Source organism: Caretta caretta, chromosome 9 (genome assembly GCF_965140235.1).
Source record: "Caretta caretta isolate rCarCar2 chromosome 9, rCarCar1.hap1, whole genome shotgun sequence".
Taxonomy (NCBI): domain Eukaryota; kingdom Metazoa; phylum Chordata; order Testudines; family Cheloniidae; genus Caretta; species Caretta caretta.
In genome coordinates this window covers 42150116-42170351 of record NC_134214.1, presented here as the reverse complement: position 1 = coordinate 42170351, position 20236 = coordinate 42150116, and the positions used below count along the sequence as shown (strand labels likewise).

At 41.8% G+C, this 20236-nt stretch overlaps 1 protein-coding gene and 1 long non-coding RNA gene across 11 annotated transcripts in view; one reads left to right on the top strand and one right to left on the bottom strand.

Annotated features, from left to right (window-relative positions):
- Positions 1-20236, bottom strand: part of PIK3CB (phosphatidylinositol-4,5-bisphosphate 3-kinase catalytic subunit beta) — a 191717-nt gene that overhangs the window by 144683 nt on the left and 26798 nt on the right. For 3 of the 7 annotated variants that reach the window (XM_048863847.2, XM_048863853.2, XM_075132236.1), the window contains exon 1: positions 9324-9439. The exons of 2 other annotated variants lie outside the window; for them this stretch is intronic. The gene's annotated coding sequence lies outside the window, so the exon portion shown is untranslated. Of the gene's footprint in view, positions 1-2389; positions 2455-9323; positions 9450-20236 lie in introns of those variants that run through there. 2 more of the 7 variants (XM_048863848.2, XM_048863852.2) reach the window with 2 other exon arrangements.
- Positions 9024-15028, top strand: LOC125642459 (uncharacterized). Of its 4 annotated transcripts, none has more exons than XR_007358407.2 (3): positions 9024-9138; positions 10265-10384; positions 14590-15028. It is a non-coding gene; the product is annotated as an uncharacterized LOC125642459 (long non-coding RNA). The 4 variants fall into 4 exon arrangements; XR_007358405.2 differs by lacking the exon at positions 9024-9138 and adding an exon at positions 9381-9474; XR_007358406.2 differs by lacking the exon at positions 9024-9138 and adding an exon at positions 9578-9665.

Here is a 20236-nt window from a genome sequence, read left to right as displayed (position 1 = left end):
CACATGGAAATAAAGGCCTCTTTGAATCTTATGACTGATCACAACCAATGTTCATTCCAATCAAAGTAGAAATAAAGTTAGGACACATCTGCTTACATGTTAATTTGCTTTATGTGACAAAAAAAATCATGTCACTTGAGAAAGAGTACATGTTAAAATATTTGATACTATCAGTTCTAGTGGAGAGACTAAGACAGGAATGTCACTAACCTCTCACAAAATTTACCTAACTGTTCTCTAAAACAGAAAGATAAACTCATGGATAATAGTTCTAAATAGAGAGGGTTAATCATTTATATTTGTATTCCCAATTAAACTATTTACACTAAAAAGACATCCCATTTAATACACTAACATTCAAAAATCCAAACATTTTAAATGCAATGGTAAAGGATTTTTTCCTCTTCCTTTTTATGGCTAATTTTTGTAGTGCTTCATAAAAGAGTAGATTTTCATTCCCTAAAAGGGCATCTCCTCAGTAAAAGCTCCCAGTCAAAGCAAAAACATTCCAGCTATTACATATTTTACCAGATGTGTTTTTAAAAGTGCCATATAAAAATGCATTAAATTGAGACTATACAGTTCACATTTCAAATGAGGATGAGAAACAATATTCCTAATCTAATACTGTAGTGTATACAAATACTTACCAGCTATTCATGTCTGATATCAGCTGCTGCAACTGAAAGTTTCCATAGCTATATAATTTAATATATTATTAATAATATTATTTGTATTACAGTAGCACCTACAGGTCCTAATTCAGACTAGGACCCTGTTGTGCTAGGCACTATGCATACACATAAGACAAAGGCCCTGGATGGACTATCTTAAGATATAAGTAGACTAAAAGTACTATTATCCCCATTATTACAGATGGGGAACTAAGGCACAGAGAAATGAAATTACTTTCCCAGGATCATACAAGAGGTCTGTGGCACAGCTGGGAATTGAATCCAGATATTCTGAGTCCCAACTCAGTGTCTTACCACAAACTTTCCCACCAATAAAATTAATTTTGAAACCCTAGAAGTAGATTCATCTAAAAGGGCTTGGGAAATCTTACTAAGCATCTTAAATACAATTCTGTTATGATAAAACGGGAAGAGATGAAGGCTTGCATCATATCAAACACATTATTTTGAGGAAACGGAAGAAGATAGAATATGAAGCGATAAAGAATCCTAATTTGATGTGGGAAATGCCCTGGGAGTACACATTTTACAGAACTGATTCCAAAAGATGAAAAGCACCTGTAACTTTTGTTGAAGCCAATGAGAAGTCCAGGTACTCAGCAAACCTAAGGACCAAGCCATAAGTCAGGTACATAGTAAGGTGCCAACTCTGCAAAGGAATCTGCATGGCCAGACCAATGCAATTGTGCAGAAATTTGTAACCAATGGGACGACTCCTTAATCCTTTGAAGAATCAGACAGTAAATCAGGCAAATGGGTAATTATTGCTGTAAAGCAGGTACCATGATACTTACTTGCTTTAAAGTTCTCATTGCAACTTTTAACTTTAGCAGCTGAATTAATCCTTCATTTACTTTTTTATTTGTTCCATTAATTTACAAATATTTTGTTTTTTCTCTTCTATCTTCTCTAGCCTGCACTTTTTCCACTTTTTTCTTAGGATTAAATGACAAGTACAAAAGTCTCACTACCTTTCTGCTTAATATAACTTTGAATTATTTGATTTTTCTTCCTGTTCGTGTAAACCCAACAGCTTGCTCTCACCAAGAACCACTTGCTGATTTATTAGTTTATACTGTGATTTTTTTCCTTTTAATATTATATCCTACTGTCATCCTTCCCCAGCACTTTGGCTCATAAGTACGATATAAATAAACAACATGTAATGTACTATGCCAATTACAAAGTTAATGGACAACTGAAAAACAAAGACCATTACATAAATTAACTATGAAAAGATATGATCTGATACAGTTCCATGACTTGACCACCCAGATATATTTAATTTGATCAAAAATTTGGTTAAGAGTTACATTTAAAAGTATTTTCTTCCTTAATTTAAGCATTAAAGCCCCAATTCAGCAAAGAACTTAAGCTTATGCTTTTCTTGAGGTCAATGACACTACTCATATGCTTAAGTGCTTTACTGAAACCAGATCTAAACTAACACATTTTCATTATTGTGTCTATCACTTACTTTGCATAAAACACACAATTCTACTATCACCACTATGGCCAGCATAAAAATTTAAATATTAAAAAAACATTAATGCTTCAATAGTGCCTCAGAGGCAGCCTTGCTTCTGTTGAACCCAGAGGACTGAGAATCATAATGGTTAGTTGGCATTACATAAATCAAATAAACCTATCAATACTTCATTTTCTTGATCTATAAAATGGGTATGACCACTTACCTCCCAGGGCAAAGCTTCATCATTGAGTATCTGAAGTATTTTATATGATTCATGAATTGTGGGAACTATAGGAATGCAAAGGATTATTATTAGGATAAAAACAGTTGTGTAGGAATAAGCAGATTATAGCTGTTTTAATAAGGGAGTATTTTCAGAAGTTTTATTAAAAAGAGGGAGATCATCAAAAAGTAGTCAAGAGGTTATTTCTTTTATGTACTTTCTGACCAACTCTCAACAGGTTGATAAATCAAATTTTTCCTATTTTCATTACTAATGTTGGCAGGTAAAACTTTTTGCTTGTGTGTTAGGCAAAAGATTTATGCTTCAGCCGCCAGTTGAAAATCTTCTCAAACCTCACAGACCATTCCTCTTCCTAGCTCAAAAGGTTAGGAATTCATGGAATTTATTTACTACTTTATGTGAACACAATGAACACTAACCACCCCACTATAAACAGTTTAGAGTCATAAGCCCTTTCTTCACATGCAAATAAAAAACAAAATAGCACCTCTTCTCTTCACTCCTTTCCCACCGCGCCATACCCTCAGTCATTACAAAAAGAAAAATTTTATAGTAATGTATTGTATTACCAGTGCAGAACTCCAGATGATCACGGCCCAAGAGAATCATACTTCATCCTCTCACATTACTTATCTTCCCCTCCCCCACATACACGCGTGCACAGACACACCACTCCCTCCAAGTTATTTACTTAATCCCACAAAGTGAAGTCCAATAAGATAGCAGCAAAGACATTTCAAACCTCCACAAGTAAGCCTTATCTCTTTTTAGTACTGTTTGTTGAGTCTCTGAAACTGACTGACTACTTCATACTCCTAGATCAGCTCTATACACATATGCAAGAATCTCTGGATGCTCCCTATCTACTCTTTTTCAGATGGTAGTCTTCCTCTACACTCTTCCTCTTTGGAATCCTTGGTTATGTTCCAACACTGGAGCCAAACTATCTACCCCTTTTCTTGTTGGATGTGTTCTCCCTACCATTTGCCTGAATTACCACTTTATTCCAATGGTTACCAATTGAAAACAAAACTTTCAAAACCTACACAGCCAATTTTACACTTTAATCAACTCAAGCTGTGGGTCCTCAGCTTATCTGAAAATCAGAAACAAGATTTGTCTGCCTCAAGCATCCAAAAGCTGAGGCAGACAAATTTACTGCATGTTTTCTTAAAGTTTTGGCTTCCATGACAAAGCTTCCCTATCCACTCTTGCCTTTTCTGACTAAATAAACCTGTAGTTCCTCTCAAAGACAGAAGTGATTCAAACTAAAACCACCTCTCCAATATTTCCCTGTGTATGCCACTAGTTTGACTCCACCTCTGCTGAAATCCCCATCGCAACCTTTATTTCTTACCATCTTGTTATATTTACTTCCTTCTTTATAGATACATCTACACAGTAAACAAATAATGACAAAAAACCATCACCAACCACCCACCCCTAGAAGCAAGTCTCAGAACCTGGGTCAACAGACTCAGATATCCTCCCCACTAGGTTTCAGAACTGGTCTCCAATCTGAGGCCAGCATCTACACTGCTATTTTCAGCCCCTCAGAGCAAGCTCAAGCAGTTGACTCAGACTCTGAGACTTGCTGCCACAGGTCTTTTTTTTGCTGTGTAGATGTAGCCTACAACTAACGCCCAGCCCAGCTCACCCATCCTCTGCAGCATACTGCATGAGCAGCAAGCTGCTGATAAAGCTTCACTCAGACATATAATATCATTCCTATTTTCCAGCAATTCCACTGAATCCCATTCATTTCAGGATTTAGTTCCAAATTGCCCTCACTGTTCTTTAAAGTCCTCTAGGGATTAGCTACAGCCTACTTCATGGAGCTCATCTGTCTCTGCTCCCTCCCCATCTGATACTAGTTTCCTCCCTGACCTTTTCAAAAGCCTCCTTCTCCTCTTTAGAGTCTGTAATACAGAACTATTATTAATCATGTTTATTATGGTACTGCCTAGGGAGTAAGCAAGAATTGAGCCCCACCATGCTAGGCATTGTGGTTCCTGCACCCAAGAGCATACTGTCTAAACCAGGGATCTCAAACTCATATCACCACAAGGGCCACATGAGGACTAGTACATTGGCCCGAGGGCCGCATCACTGACACCTTTTCATATAAAGATACAAAAGCCCCCCAGCCCCAGCCCTTGCATGAGGCCCTGCCCCACCTCTTCCCACCCCCATTCCAACCCCTTCCCCAAAGTCCCCACTTTAGCACTGTTTAGTTTCTGAACTAGTGCTTTTTTTACTTGAGTTAAAGTCATACAAAAGAACAAAACCATTCTTCTCAAACACACCCTCTATAAAAAGCAACAAAATTGTTTCTGAGATGCACAAAGCTGCTGTTAGTGTTAAATTTTGTCATGAACACAGTAGTTGTGTCACCTAGTGACTACAACACAACCACTAAACTCACATTCATTTCTAACTATGATGGCACCATGCAGAAGATGGAAGCATTCTGGCACTGAGGATCCAGCAACAACCCCAAAAGAAGGGGGAGCTCAATTGGAAATACTAAAAAGGAACCAGAGATGCCCTCAGAACCGAGAAAACTGAATCGGAAAACACTGATCTGCCCATGTGCCCCTTGAATCTATAATGTTTCTTCAACTTCTGTGATAGCACCGGGTCCCCTGGTACAGAGTTCCCTCTAAGCTCAAGTTCTTTTTATCCTTAGGCAGATGCAAAGTTTCCCTAAACATTGGGCCCTAGTGAAACCCTGGAGGTAAGGGGAGCTCAGCACCAACAAAAGCCCAGTTAGCCAAGAACTCAGAGAGTCCATTATTCTACGGGAAACAACACTGGTCAGCTGAAAAGACAACACCAAAGTCCCTGACAATGAAGACTTCCCAGCACTGATTAACTTTGGCAATGAAGCCAGCTTCTTTGGTGCTGGAGCAACCACAGAACCATACCCTAACTGCTCGGGTGAGTTAGAGCTAGATAACAACATTGATCCTGGCACCAAGGGCTTCTGCTTCCCCATTTAATGGATTTTTGAGGTTGATCTGTCCCTGCCATCCTTGCATAGAAACAGGATCCCAACTTGAGGATGGAGCCAAAGGTCTGGAATGCAGGGCAGTCAAGAGCAGTGGTTCTCAAACTTCTGTACTGGGACTCTTTTCACATAGCAAGCCTCTGAGTGTGACCCTCCCACTTATAAATTAAAATCACTGTTTAATATATTTAACACCATTATAAATGCTGGAGGCAAAGTGGGGTTTGGGGTGGAGGCTGACAGCTTGCAACCCCCTATGTAATAACCTCATGACCCCCTGAGGGGTCCCGACCTCCAGTTTGCGAACCCCTGGTCAAGAGGAATGCCTGGTGCCAAGGTGCCATAAAGGCACAGCATGCCAAGGAACTTTTCTGAGAATAGGCTCCCCCTGAGATGTAACAGACAGCAGGTACTGTGTGTGACACCTGGGGTGCAGTCCAGACCAGTGGGATGCTGTATCACCCTTGCCCTGCAACCTGGGGTGCCCTACAATGCCTTGCTGAAGTAGCTTCCTCCTGAGCAGCTCAAACAACCTTCCAGCATGCAAGCTACATCCTGAGTGTCTGTGTGTAACTGTAAGTGCCAGCAACACTTGGGTTACATTCTGGCTTTTACAAGCCTTGGTTACTTATGCAAGGTGACTCCCAGCCCTCCCAGAAATGTATATTATTTACTGCCCAGCCCTTTCCTGAACAGTTCAAATGTATTCAGTCTATTATTCCTTTAAGGGAATAACATACACTAGCTTGTTACCTTAAAAAAATGTTACCCAGACACACTAACTTAAACATAGTGGATTAAACAAGTTTATTAACAACACAGACAGATTTTAAGTGAGTACAACCAATGGGGCATAAAAGTCAGAAATCGCTGCAAGAAAAAGATAAAAATGCTTTCCACTACTTAGCTTAAATTATATTAGATTCAAAGCAAAGTTTCTCGCCACATGCTTCCAACAGCATTACTGACCAAAATCTTCAGGTCAGGATCCCTTCCTCCAGAGTCCACTGGCTGTTTTGTCTACTTAGCTGCAAAGAAGGAGATGGGCAGAGAGAGAGAGACAGGGGTCTCTTGACATGTTTGCCCCTCCTTTTTATAGTTTTAGTCTCCCCCCCCCCGAAAAACTTTTCCAGCTGAGAACCAGGAGACAAAGAGTTTGTATAGAAGGATGTTCCCTGCTGGGTTTTTTCACCTGCATGAGCTGTTTTCTCCCTTCCCCTTTTCTGTTTGATTACTCTGTTTACTACTTAAATGCAAGTTAAGACAAGCATACACTCCTTTGTTCAAGACAGGTGTGTTTGACTAGTTTGGTGCTATGTGAGTCTGAACATGTATTTTTAATATCTTACAAGGGAAATTTACAACAACTTTACGCATAAAGCTGTTACGCACATTTTACCATGATTAGGGCCTACCAAATTCACGGCCATGAAAAATGTGTCACAGACCATGAAATCTGGTCTCCACCTGTGAAATCTGATTTTTTTGTGTTTTTACTCTATGCTATATAGATTTCACAGGGGAGACCAGCGTTTCTCAAATTGGGGGTCCTGACCCAAAAGGGAGTTGCGGAGGTGGGGGAGTCACAAGGTTATTTTAGGGAGGTTGCAGTATTGCCACCCTCACTTCTGTGCTGCCTTCAGAGCTGGGCGGCCAGAGAGTCGCGGCTACTGGCCGGGTGCCCAGCTCTGAAGGCGGCACCCTGCCAGCAACAGCACAGAAGTGGCAATACCATATCATGCCACCCTTACTTCTGCGTCGCTGCCTTCACAGCTGGGTGGCTGAAGAGTGGTAGCTGCTGACTGAGAGCCCAGCTCTGCAGGCAGCAGCGCAGAAGTAAGGATGGCAATACCATACCATGCCATCCTTACTTCTATGCTGCTGCTGCTGCTGGCGGCTCTCTCTTCAGTGCTCAGCTCCCGGCCAGCAGCCACCACTCTCCAGCTGCCCAGCTCTGAAGGCAGACAACTCCTTTTTGGGTCAGGAACCCAGAATTACAACACTGTGAAATTTAAAATTTAAATAGCTGAAATCATGAAATTTATGATTTTGAAAATCCTATGACCATTAAATTGACAAAAATGGACTATGAATTTGGCAGGGCCCTAACCATGATACTACTGATCAGCAAGTTATGAGTTTTCAAATGACACCTCACAAGGCATACCTTGTACAAAGATTATTACAATAGCGCGTAGGGTGTGAACACGGGTGCATTCCATCGCAATGTGCATCTGACTCCAGAAAAAAGAAGGGCATAAAATAAACATTTTGTAAACCTGTTTCTCTCCCTTCAGGTCCTTAGGGCCTGGATAGGACATGGTGTCCTGGAGTCAAGCTACAGACAGTCCAAGAATCTAAATGCCACAGAAACTACTACCTACCAACTTTCTAAAACTATGGTTCCCCACACCACATAAAGCCATGTGCCTGCCTGGAAGGAAGCCATAACAGGTTAACAAGAAATTCTTGGTTGGAAAAAAATTCTCTGGGCATGAAGTAAAGACCCCTATGCCTGCAAAAGGCCATAAAACAGAAAGAACTGCAGCAGTTGGAGACTGCATGACCACTTATAAATTTGGCTCAGAACATCTGGTGCTGCAGAGGGCGGGTCACTCAAGTGATCCCAACAGGCACTGTTTTTCTTGAAGGTCCCTGAAGTTCAGGAGCACTAGAGGGAGGCAGTATGAATATGCAGAAGCTACATCAAAGAATCTTTTTGAAGCATAAAAGGTAATATTAGGCTCTACTAATAAATAACAAATCATAAAAGGACCCTTTTAAATAGCCATCACACAGTTGAAGTTGCCTTTAAGGTTTCAGAGGTTTTGAAGGAACAGCACCATTCCCCCCTGTCATTTCAAAGGGTACAGCTACACTACAAATGTGACAGCAGCACAGCTGTGGGGCTGTAGCTATGCTGCTGTAGCGTAGATGTTGCCACAGTGATGGAAGAGGTTTTTCCCCTGTCACTGCAGTAAATACACACACCCCAAGAGGTGAGAGCTTTTCCATCTATCTACAAGAATCTTCACTGGGACTTGGGGCCACTTAATTTTTGAACTTTAAAAGTAAATGATACTTGTAAGGTTTTAAACAGATCGACACACTGCAAAAGACCTTTCAGATCATGTTAACTCTTAAGTAATCTTATCTTCCCCCTCTCTCTCACAGATCAAACTACTCCCACCTATTTTAATGAGTAATTCAAAGCCATCTGAAGGTTTAGTCCTATGCACCATCTCCTCTCCCCCTAACTGATAAAGACCAAGATGTGACTAAAATTCGCCAGTGCCAGGAAGAGGGCAGATATCTGACTATCGTGTCTGTTGAGCAACTCCAGTGTTGCAATTTTTTTTAAGGAAGCTGAAAAATGCCCTTTTCCTCTCCCCGTCCCCTGCACACTGGCTCGCTGCTACCACCGGGAAAACAGGGAAGGGAGCAGCCACTACCCTGCAGAAAGGATTTGAGCACCAGCTGGAGAAGGGATTGAAAACCAGCCCTAGATCTGCCAAACCTGGGCGGGAGGGAAGAGAGGAAGGAGGCTTCATTGTGTCACTTGTGAGCTCTCCCCCGGGGAGGGGTAGGGAAGGAGGGAGGGGGCCTCGCCCCACTCCCCCGTTTGTCTCTATAGCGCAGCGAGACACTGCTGCAGCCACTTCTCTCGTTCACACCGCCCTAGCTCCGCGCCCCGGCCCTCGGCAAAGCCCAAGCTCGGGTAGGAACCGTCCACACGCCGCGCCCCGGCGGCAGCTTCCCTCCGGGCAGTCACCGCCAGCCGCAGCCCAAGCGCGGTCCCGGTCGTTGGGGGGGGGGGGGGGGCGACGTTGCACTCACACGCCGTTCCCGCTCTCACACGGACACGCACAAGGTCCTCTCCGCCCGCCTCACGCAGTCACTCACCTGCCCGGGCAGAGGCGGCGGCGGCAGCAGCTGCTGCCTCTGAGCCGCCGCCTCCCAGCCAGCGCGGCAGCAACTGAGTGGCCCGTTACCAGTAACTCACATGGAACCGCGAGGCCTCGGCATACGTACGCGCGGACACCCTAGAGCCGAGGTGAGAGGGAGGGCGGTTTCCTAGGCAATAGCTACCCCCTAACTTCGCCACGCCCCCCACCAGCCCAGCCAATCCGATTGCGGCTTGCGATATCAGCCTCGGTTGGCTTCCTGCTCGCGCATGCTGACATCGCCGGTTGGGGGGGAGGCCTCAGGCTGGGCGGGGGGCTTGCCCCTGACGTGCAACGCACGGTGGGGGAAGGGAAGCGGTCGGGGAGAGTGGCTTGCGCCATGGGTGGGCGGGTGAGGCCGAGGGGAGGGGCCCGGGCAGGGTGCGCTGGGATAGGGCCGGGCGAAGGAGCCCTGGCAGGGAAGGTGGCCCCTGGGCTGCAGGGGGCAGGGCGGGGCGAGAGGCTGTTACAGCACCTGCTGCGCTCGTCTGTCAGAATGCGGACGGCTCCCCAGTATGTGGGCACCTGCATCGCTGGAAAATAGGGGGCGGTGGCAAGGATCCGTAACGCGCTCGCCCTGCTTCAGCCTGCCCCGCCCGTCAGCAAACCCCAGCATTAGGGCAGGGCATGAGTGCCCAGGTGCACAACGGGCCGGCCTCGCTTAGGCACCCCCGTGTGAAGACTTGTACCCGGATCAGGCTGCGCTAGACTGCGGGTACACGGCAGGTGTCGGGCAAGGGATGCCCCAAGATAGGTGCCGAGTGGCAGCTACCCAGCAGTTACAGCACCCGAGCCCCCAGCCTAGGACTTGGCAACGCACCCATGGAGGAGTGGACTGGGCTTTGAGCTGCTCACTTGCTGTGTGATAGAAAACTAATGAGTTTGTTTTCATTTTAACAGCTTTCCTAGAAATGACTGGATAAGTGCCAAGTCCAACTTTGAGTAATAGGCTTACAGCCATTCTCTGACACCTGCTCTGGCCACAACACTGTAATTGTTTCCTGAGCCCGAAACAAGAGGGTAAAAAGATCTTACTATTCCTTATTTTGATCATACTATGTGTGAAGTTGGCCCTAGGTTTTGCAGGGTCCTCTGTGAAGTGACTTAAAAAGTTGCCCCAGTTCTCTTCCACGAGAGGAACTGTACTCAGGTGCCCTCTGACTTGCAGTGTCCCTATCTTCCCTCACCCCCCCCCCCCAATCTTGGTAATTCAAAAGTGACCCTAGAAGCAGCACAGGCCTGTGGACAGCAGAGGTGGCAGAGGCCCATAGAAACACAGGGTCCTATAGTCCTGGTTACATACTGGTGGCAAGTCTCCCCTGAGACCAAAAATAGAGCAGCTGCTATGGGTGGTGTTACTTAAGGGGCAGCCTTGATTGTAGAATAGTATTACTGTTTTTTGTGCTGACAGGTTTTTTTTTTTTTTGATGTAGGGAGACTGCTTCCATTACTTATTCATTGTAGCAAAACGTCACATTATAAATACATTCTGTTATTGCTACTATTGTACAACTCATCTTAAGTTAGTATCCTCTCTGAGGGCATCTCTGGAAAACTGCAAGTTACATAGTATATTATTTAAAGGGTGCCAGCCTCCCATGCTTGCATCTTTGCAGTGAGGATTCTTACAAATTAGGGCCATATTTTAAAAGATTGAAAGAGGTCATCTTCTATGTTCACACACAGCTGGGAAAGGTTCTTAAAAGAAGAGCACTTTGAAATAGCTTTGGAAAATAGCAGGGAAGGTTTTATTACAGTAGCTTCTTTCCCTTCAGCAGCTGATCATTTCCATACTAAATCCTCATTTTAAGAATCTTATAACAGAACGGTTACAGAAAATTATGCTGAAACTAATAAATGCCACTGAAAGGACTTAAAAATAGGCAAACTGTTTTTAAAGACAATCAAAGGAAAGGACATTTGAATGTTATTTTTGTGTACCTATAACCTCATGAAATACACATGCTGTTCCTGTGTACCTATAACTCCGATAAATTGAATTTTGCACACAGTGAGCCTTCTCCCACTGAGGTCAATACCAAAATTCCTATTGACTTCAATAAAAGCAGAATGAAGCTTTAGTACATTACTTTTTTCATATTTAAAATGGAATACAGTCATGGTAAGCATATTAAAAACACTTCCTTAGTGTAGTAATCACACATTATATGATTTTTTTTTTCATTTTTCAGCTCTGAAAATAAAAAGACTGGTCAATTTCACTTTTACTTCTATTCAATTTCACTTTCGGATACTCATGCACTAACAATGCGTAATGTTAGGGTTGGCAAAATTGTAACAGAATGTTTTCCCACTCCAAGATTTTGGGAAGAATGAGAAACTTCACTCCCCACGCTCTCCAGTTAACCTAGGTATTGCATGGGAGATCAGCAGATGATGCAATATTTAGGCAAAATGTCAAGTTATACATGAGTCAATAATAGAGCTTGCCTACTATGTGTCAGATTTTTGCACAACCTTACTCTTCGTTGTTTGTATGAATTAATAGTTCCTGTGAGTGCTTATTTTCAGTTCCTTTAGGACTATTTAATATCATAGATAAAATGTAAGCATTCTTTCTGAATATCATGATCTTAAATAATATGTAGGAATATGATAGACGCTTCTGTATAGAAAAAAATATCTGCTATATATTTTAAATGAAAAAATCTCATCAGGTAAGAGTTTTGATCATACAGATACTTGTCTTCTCCATAGGTCAAGTTGTCACAGCTAACACATGCACTTTTGCTCACCACCCTATTTCATCCAAATCAAACCAATCCATCCGAGTTTTTTTATGTTTCTCTACCAAAGGAGATTTGTTTCCAAAAGCTAGATAGCGTGAAAAGTTAGCAATATTTGACTCTTTGAGAACTGTTTTACTTTATTATTTGAAATATTAAATCTCAAACATCTGTTTAGAAACTCAATGTTTGGGTTGTTAGTTGGCATTAGTGATACTTTGTAGTACTTTGACTGTTTTTGGAAAGGCTGGGTGGAAATTATTTAGAAAACACTTATTTATTCTGGCTTTTGCAAATTTTAGGCTGTTCTGCATGTGCCAATGCAGTTTTTATAAGGTGCAAACCAGCTGTGGTTTTCCTGAATCTTTAGTGGACTGACCAAGGGGGCTGGGATTCTTGAACTCTGTAGTCTTCACTCTGCCATCCTCTGACTTTAATAATGATATTTTGTAGTTGAACAGTATCTGTTATCCACAGAACTCAAAGTACATTACAAAAAAACTAATACTGGGGAGGCAGTTACCATTATACTTATTTTACACATGTGAATCAACTTTAGTGGGGTTACGTCCCCATGGAGATCATACATGATTGAGGTCCTAGATGGTAAGCTCTTTGGAGTAAAGACTGTTTTAATTTTGTGTCTATATAGCTCCAAACACAGTGTCAGCTCTTAAAAAAATAATAAGAGTATTGAAGAGGTCTCAACCACTAGGCCTTTGATCAAGACATGAAGATACTTGGAGTTATAACAGGTCACCTTCTTGTGATATTGTGATACTTGTCATAAATTCCTATCTATCACGAATGGTGCACAGAGTGGCAAGGGCCTGGGACAGAATTAAAGTTGTTTGGAGTATTTTAAATCTGCATTTTTTTCTCTCCACTACTTGGGAGAGAGAAAAAGAGGAGGTTTTAAATGTAACCTTAACTTTCAATTTCTTAATTTTCAGTCTGTTAATGTTTCCTCCCATCCCCAGCTATTCTTACATACAACAACAATGTAACAAAAGTTTTGTCTGGGAATTTTGTATCTGAATTATGTCTCCATGTAAAATGTCCACCTAGGGCACATTTTTGAACATGTCATACTTTCAGGTGAAGGGTGATAGAATACATGCTTTGTACTCACATTACTTTAGCAAAGACAACTGAGAAGGGAAAAGGAACTGCTTTACCAGGTAAAGGCACAACACACAAGGTAAGTTTGCAGCTAGTACGAAAGTACTGAAGGGATAGATGCAAACACCCTACAAGAAAAGAACACAAAAAATAGAGGATGCAAGACAGTTGACAGTAAGCAAAAAGAGATGGGGGGAATCAACCTAATGTACTCAGAGAAGTATCCAAAACAACAGCTACATAGTAGGATGGAAATCCTTAGAAAATAATTGGGGCCAAGGAAAACTAAAATGTAACTGTGAGAGGCAAACAAGATATTATCTTACTTTATTGTTCCCACCATATCACAAAAAACAATCTTCATGGGGTAATCTATGCACAGGCACTTTTTTGAAAAAGTACCAGATAACTTCAGAGCTCCGGTGAATATTTTTTTTCTCCTGAAAAAATATGTTCTATCCAAAGCTGCGAGAGTACAATTTTGAGAGTATAATGACTATTCTGTTTGCCACACAGTCACTCCTTTATCAGTATGGCATCTACTGTAATACATGTACGAGCTTTAGAACTCCTTGCGTATGAAAAGTAATGTGACAGACTCCTAATATAGTAGTGAGGGGCTACCCAGTTCCGCACAATTTTGGATTTTGGGAATCTGTCAAAATGAGATGTACAAAACTAGTTTGAATTTGCAACCCTTTTCCCTGTATTTTAAACTTTTTTCCTTAGCTGTATTAAAGAAAAGATTGTGAACCTACATGATATTTGGAAAAGAAAAGGAAAACCATCTGTAAAAGCTAAGCTGAGACAAGTTGTGCCCTAAAGTATATGCACTTATATAGATCCTGTATTATTTTTTGTTGTTGTTCAATTTGCCTCTTTTCCCCTCTGTACTCCTCGCTCCCTCCCCCTCTCAGTTTCTGTCTGTCACTGCTTCCGCTCAATTCTATTTTACCCATAGATTTTCATTAATTTTTTCTCAACCTTTTCCCTCTTCCTACCCTGTTCCACTCCATAGAACTGAAAACAGATACGTTTTATGTATGCGTGTGTTCAAAGTTAGATAAAATGAGTTCACCTATCCTTAACAGTAATGTAGGTGGAACGAGAATTTAGGATTTGAGCTCTTTCAGGTTGATCCATTAAGGAGAGCTGGCACAGGCATTGGTTTCAGATAAGTATACTTTACAGCCTTTGAAATGGCTACTTTACCCATAGGGTTGGTATGACTTCCCCTTTTGAGTAAGGGTTTTAGCTACCCTTCTGTCATACACTCATGTCCCATCTTGTTAAATATGTTCTATGGTGGCCAGCACTTCTTTTTATTTGTTTCTATCCTTTCTTTCTCACTCTCAGAACAGAATGCAAGAGACAACAGCACATAAAGGAAACACCTAAAGGAAAACATCAGTCTGCAGAAACAGGGCATTGCTGGAAACAAGGGGTGAACTAATTAAAGAGGAGATTGAAACAAAGGTTTTCCCCTTCAAAGGTGCTCTGCAAGTGATTTTTTTTAATTGAACTTGTTCCCTTTTTTACTTAGAAAACTTTTTCCTTTAATAAAGATTGTTCTGCTCATTATCTTAAATGCCAGGAATATCAACTCTGCTCGTCCCTAGTTTTGCTGTAAGATCCACTTGATATCTCAAAGAATGTACATTGTTAACTCTTACACTCTAACTTAACGGATGGAAGATGGTGAATCTTTACTGTTTTGGAGAAAGAATATTGTTAGTGATTCAAGTTAAAAAGGTGTTAACGATAACAAAAAAGAATTAAACAGTCATCAGACATATTTCCTGTTATTTGTTTAAATGTTATTTCAATCTTGGCCTACGTTTTCCAAACATGCGTGCCTGAAGCTCAGTGCCAAAAACCATATTTAGGCTCCTAAAATAAAAGTGGTGATAGGTACTACAGCTCCTAGTGACTTCAGTATGTGAAGAGAGGATATTCATGAAACTACAGAAGAATTCTGTGTATGAGGTCAAAATATTGCAACAGTTTGTAAGTGATGTGATAAAGCAGCAGCTGGATATGGGTAAGAGGCTATAACACCAAATTCAACACAAAACACAGCCTATAAACAAAAGAGATCATAGCGGATTATTTCCCTCTGTATGATAATTTTAAAACAATGTGATGGCCATGACGAGTCTGAGTGTACAGTTAAAATGCTAATGGATATGAAAAGGGAAACTTGGCAACCAGTAGAACACAGATTTTTTTTTTAAACCAAAATGTAATTTAGAAGGTATACTGTACAGTTGTTATGTGCTGGTCTCTTCTTACCCTTGCACTACCATGTGTTCCCATTATAAGCTTCTCTTTGTTTCTCACAGCTAATACAATTGGGGGGGGGGCAATGGCAAATAATGGGCTGAGTGCCAACAGACTGAAAATGCAGATGTCAGACAAAACGGATATACAGCTTGGCTAACGAAGCCAGAGCCTGCAGCAAGAAGTTGTCAATAGTGCTTTGCAATATCAAGTTATTTAACATTTACAAAATTCACTGCAAAAATTTAGTGTTAATGCAACATCATTGTTGAGAATTTACAGTATCTGCAAAGGAGACAGGAAATTCAGACTACTACAACTTTACCTGTAACAAAATGCTCAGCAGCTCAGGTTGCTATGTGTACGTCATTCTGGTGCTCCAGTCACTCAGCTGGCTTGCCATTGAATAAAGAGTCCAATTTAAGGTCTCCAGCTTCATATTCAAGCTCTCAGTGGAATCAGCCCAAGCAACTCGAGAAATTGCCTCTCCCCCTGAGTCCTTGACCTCTCATGCCAGCTGCAGTCCACCAGAAATATCAGACTGTCAACCAATAGCTCCTAAAGCTTTCAAAACAGCCTAAAGCATCTAAATTTCTAATCTGGAACTAAGGCAGAGAGTAGATTCCTCCTGAATGCTGCCAACCTGGATTGAGGCCTACAGCCATGCTGATACCGTCCAATCATTTGACGGAGATGCCAATTCAAATCTTTTGGTGAAAGCAAACAACTGCCTAGCACTGATTATTATTATTTTTATATTCCAGTAGCCCCAATCAGATCAGGGGTAGGCATCCTACAAACATATTAAAAGACTGAGGTTTCCCTGAAGAGTTTACAAACTAAATAGACAAATCAGATGAAGAGTGAAAGAAAAGGAATTGAGCACACAAGCTGTAATCAGTGATAAGAGGCTATGTGATGTTAACTACATATGTTTTTTAAAACACTATTTTCTTGTTTTTTAAAATATAAATTTGGGAATACGGTGAGGGGGGAAGGAGATGATGTAACAGAAGCACACAAATAGTAGGAAAAGGAAGGAAGGGAGGAAAAGGGAGAGAAATACAGGAAGGATGGAGGGGAACACTGAGGTCAGTTTTCTAGGTATGAAAGGAACAATTGCAGGTTGGTTGCTGCAGGTTGAAGCAGCAACCCATGATCAATGGAATCAAAATCTGCTGAGAGGTCCAGCATGAGAATAAATGCCAGTTGACCTCAAATTAACAAAAGATAATTCATGACCATGACAAGGGTCATCCCAATGGAATGCTGGAACCCAGAATGGAATCTGCCAGGGTGGTGGTGTCCAGATGCACATGGAGTTGACAAGCTTTGCCCTCTCAACCACGTCTCCAAAGGTGGTGAAGTTTAAGATCTTGCAGGATTGAATAGTAAGTACTGCCACATCAAAGGAAAGTATCTTGAAGAGGGGTTAGACCTTAGTGTGTTTAAGAATTGTCAGCACCCTCTCCTTGCTTAGTGAGGTGTTAGCAGTGCCTCTCAATACTGATACCATGACTACCATGGGTGACACTTGCTTTGAGACACCAATGTGAATAGGGATCAGGACCACAAGTGATGGCCCTCAAGAAACCAAGAGGGCAACAGATGCATCCATCAGAAAACAAATTTATGTTTAATTATGAAAGCAAATGTCCCTCAAACAGAAATGCCAGAGACCACCCTAGAACTAAATAGCCTTTGGGTGCCATCATAATATAAATATTTACAAATAAAAATAATAATAATCTACTTAAAACATCTCCTCACAGCAGTCATTTGAAGAAATTACAAACAGGCAGACCAGAATAATCAGATTGTGCAAAGGACTAAGACTCCAAATGGCTGAGGACAAGTAATGTTTTTTGGCCTCAGTCACAGCTTTTTTGTACGTTTCTTTTCATAGAATCATAGAATCATAGAATATAAGGGTTGGAAGGGACCCCAGAAGGTCATCTAGTCCAACCCCCTGCTTGAAGCAGGACCAATTCCCAGTTAAATCATCCCAGCCAGGGCTTTGTCAAGCCTGACCTTAAAATCCTCTAAGGAAGGAGATTCTACCACCTCCCTAGGTAACGCATTCCAGTGTTTCACCACCCTCTTAGTGAAAAAGTTTTTCCTAATATCCAATCTAAACCTCCCCCACTGCAGCTTGAGACCATTACTCCTCGTTCTGTCATCTGATACCATTGAGAACAGTCTAGAGCCATCCTCTTTGGAACCCCCTTTCAGGTAGTTGAAAGCAGCTATCAAATCCCCCCTCATTCTTCTCTTCTGCAGGCTAAACAATCCCAGCTCCCTCAGCCTCTCCTCATAACTCATGTGTTCCAGACCCCTAATCATTTTTGTTGCCCTTCGCTGGACTCTCTCCAATTTATCCACATCCTTCTTGAAGTGTGGGGCCCAAAACTGGACACAGTACTCCAGATGAGGCCTCACCAATGTCGAATAGAGGGGAACGATCACGTCCCTCGATCTGCTCGCTATGCCCCTACTTATACATCCCAAAATGCCATTGGCCTTCTTGGCAACAAGGGCACACTGCTGACTCATATCCAGCTTCTCGTCCACTGTCACCCCTAGGTCCTTTTCCGCAGAACTGCTGCCTAGCCATTCGGTCCCTAGTCTGTAGCTGTGCATTGGGTTCTTCCGTCCTAAGTGCAGGACCCTGCACTTATCCTTATTGAACCTCATCAGATTTCTTTTGGCCCAATCCTCCAATTTGTCTAGGTCCTTCTGTATCCTATCCCTCCCCTCCAGCGTATCTACCACTCCTCCCAGTTTAGTATCATCCGCAAATTTGCTGAGAGTGTAATCCACACCATCCTCCAGATCATTTATGAAGATATTGAACAAAACCGGCCCCAGGACCGACCCTTGGGGCACTCCACTTGATACCGGCTGCCAACTAGACATGGAGCCATTGATAACTACCCGTTGAGCCCGACAATCTAGCCAGCTTTCTACCCACCTTGTAGTGCATTCATCCAGCCCATACTTCCTTAACTTGCTGACAAGAATACTGTGGGAGACCATGTCAAAAGCTTTGCTAAAGTCAAGAAACAATACATCCACTGCTTTCCCTTCATCCACAGAACCAGTAATCTCATCATAGAAGGCGATTAGATTAGTCAGGCATGACCTTCCCTTGGTGAATCCATGCTGGCTGTTCCTGATCACTTTCCTCTCATGCAAGTGCTTCAGGATTGATTCTTTGAGGACCTGCTCCATGATTTTTCCAGGGACTGAAGTGAGGCTGACTGGCCTGTAGTTCCCAGGATCCTCCTTCTTCCCTTTTTTAAAGATTGGCACTACATTAGCCTTTTTCCAGTCATCCGGGACTTCCCCGGTTAGCCACGAGTTTTCAAAGATAATGGCCAATGGCTCTGCAATCACAGCCGCCAGTTCCTTCAGCACTCTCGGATGCAACTCGTCCGGCCCCATGGACTTGTGCACGTCCAGCTTTTCTAAATAGTCCCTAACCACCTCTATCTCCACAGAGGGCTCCAAATGACTCCAAATTTCAACTCCAAATGACTCCTCTGTTAAATCCCCTCCCATCTACACACCAGCCATTTCAGCTCCTGGGGATTACTTTTAAAACTTGGTGGTCTCCAAGCACCAGATACAACCAGGGTGCAGTGAGAGGCCAGCAAGCTGAAAGCCCCTGCTAACAACTGATAGCAGCTGTTAGAGTGAGCTGATTGACACCCTATTTTGAAGGGGAGAACAGATACCATTCTGTGTTTGTACAGCACCTAGTGCAGTGGGATCCTGGACCATGATTAGGGCTCCTAGGGGCTTCAATAATATAAATAATAAGATATACCTTGATCTCAGTTTCTGTGGGATCTTTAGTATTACACATGTGCAGAAGCCAACTTTCAATTGCTCATAACTTTATCACACACTTTTTTCAGTCTTGGTTGTGACCATACACTTCAGTGGCTTTTGACTTACCATTTTTCAAAGTCACTGTGTAATGAAAGTGGTGGACATTTTTCTTCTGAAGGAGAATGTGTATATTTTTCACCATTGCAGAACTCAAAATTGATAAAAAGATTTTATCTTACATGGCATGAGCCTTTAAACTGTCCCAAAAATTTAAAGATGTGCCATCATCTGAAAGATTTCAAGTCACTTAAATACTTTTATGTTGCCGTAAATATTTAAAGCACTTATAAGGGTGTCATTTTCAGCATATGCGGTGACTTAAATGTTTATGGCAACTTAAAGATTATTTTTAACTCCTAGCAAATTAAATGCAAAAAAAAAATGTATGAAATGTTAAGGTTGTACAGTTAAACTAATCAAAAATTTGGAAATGCAAAGTTAAAGGTGCCAATCACTATGCTAACTCAGTTATGTTACATGTACTGTGTATATACTATACAGCATTTTCGGTTTGTGGTTTTTGTTAAATGTATATGTTAATGTGTTACTGTTTATGTCAGTAAATGTATAGCATAATACATACAAGAAGTTCAACACAGCTGGGGCAGCATTGCTAGTGGAATCCAAATTCTTGCATTCCTGACTTTCAGTTACTTCAACTGAGCAGCCTGACAGTGTGGTTATTTATGGTCAGAAACAAAAGTGGCACTTCCTCAAAAGATTTGCTACCTGGGTATATTTGAAATTTATTTTAATGATAGAAATAAGTGTTTACTGCCTTTTTTTTTTTAAATTTATTTGGTTAGCCTTGCAGAGCCAATACAGCCAA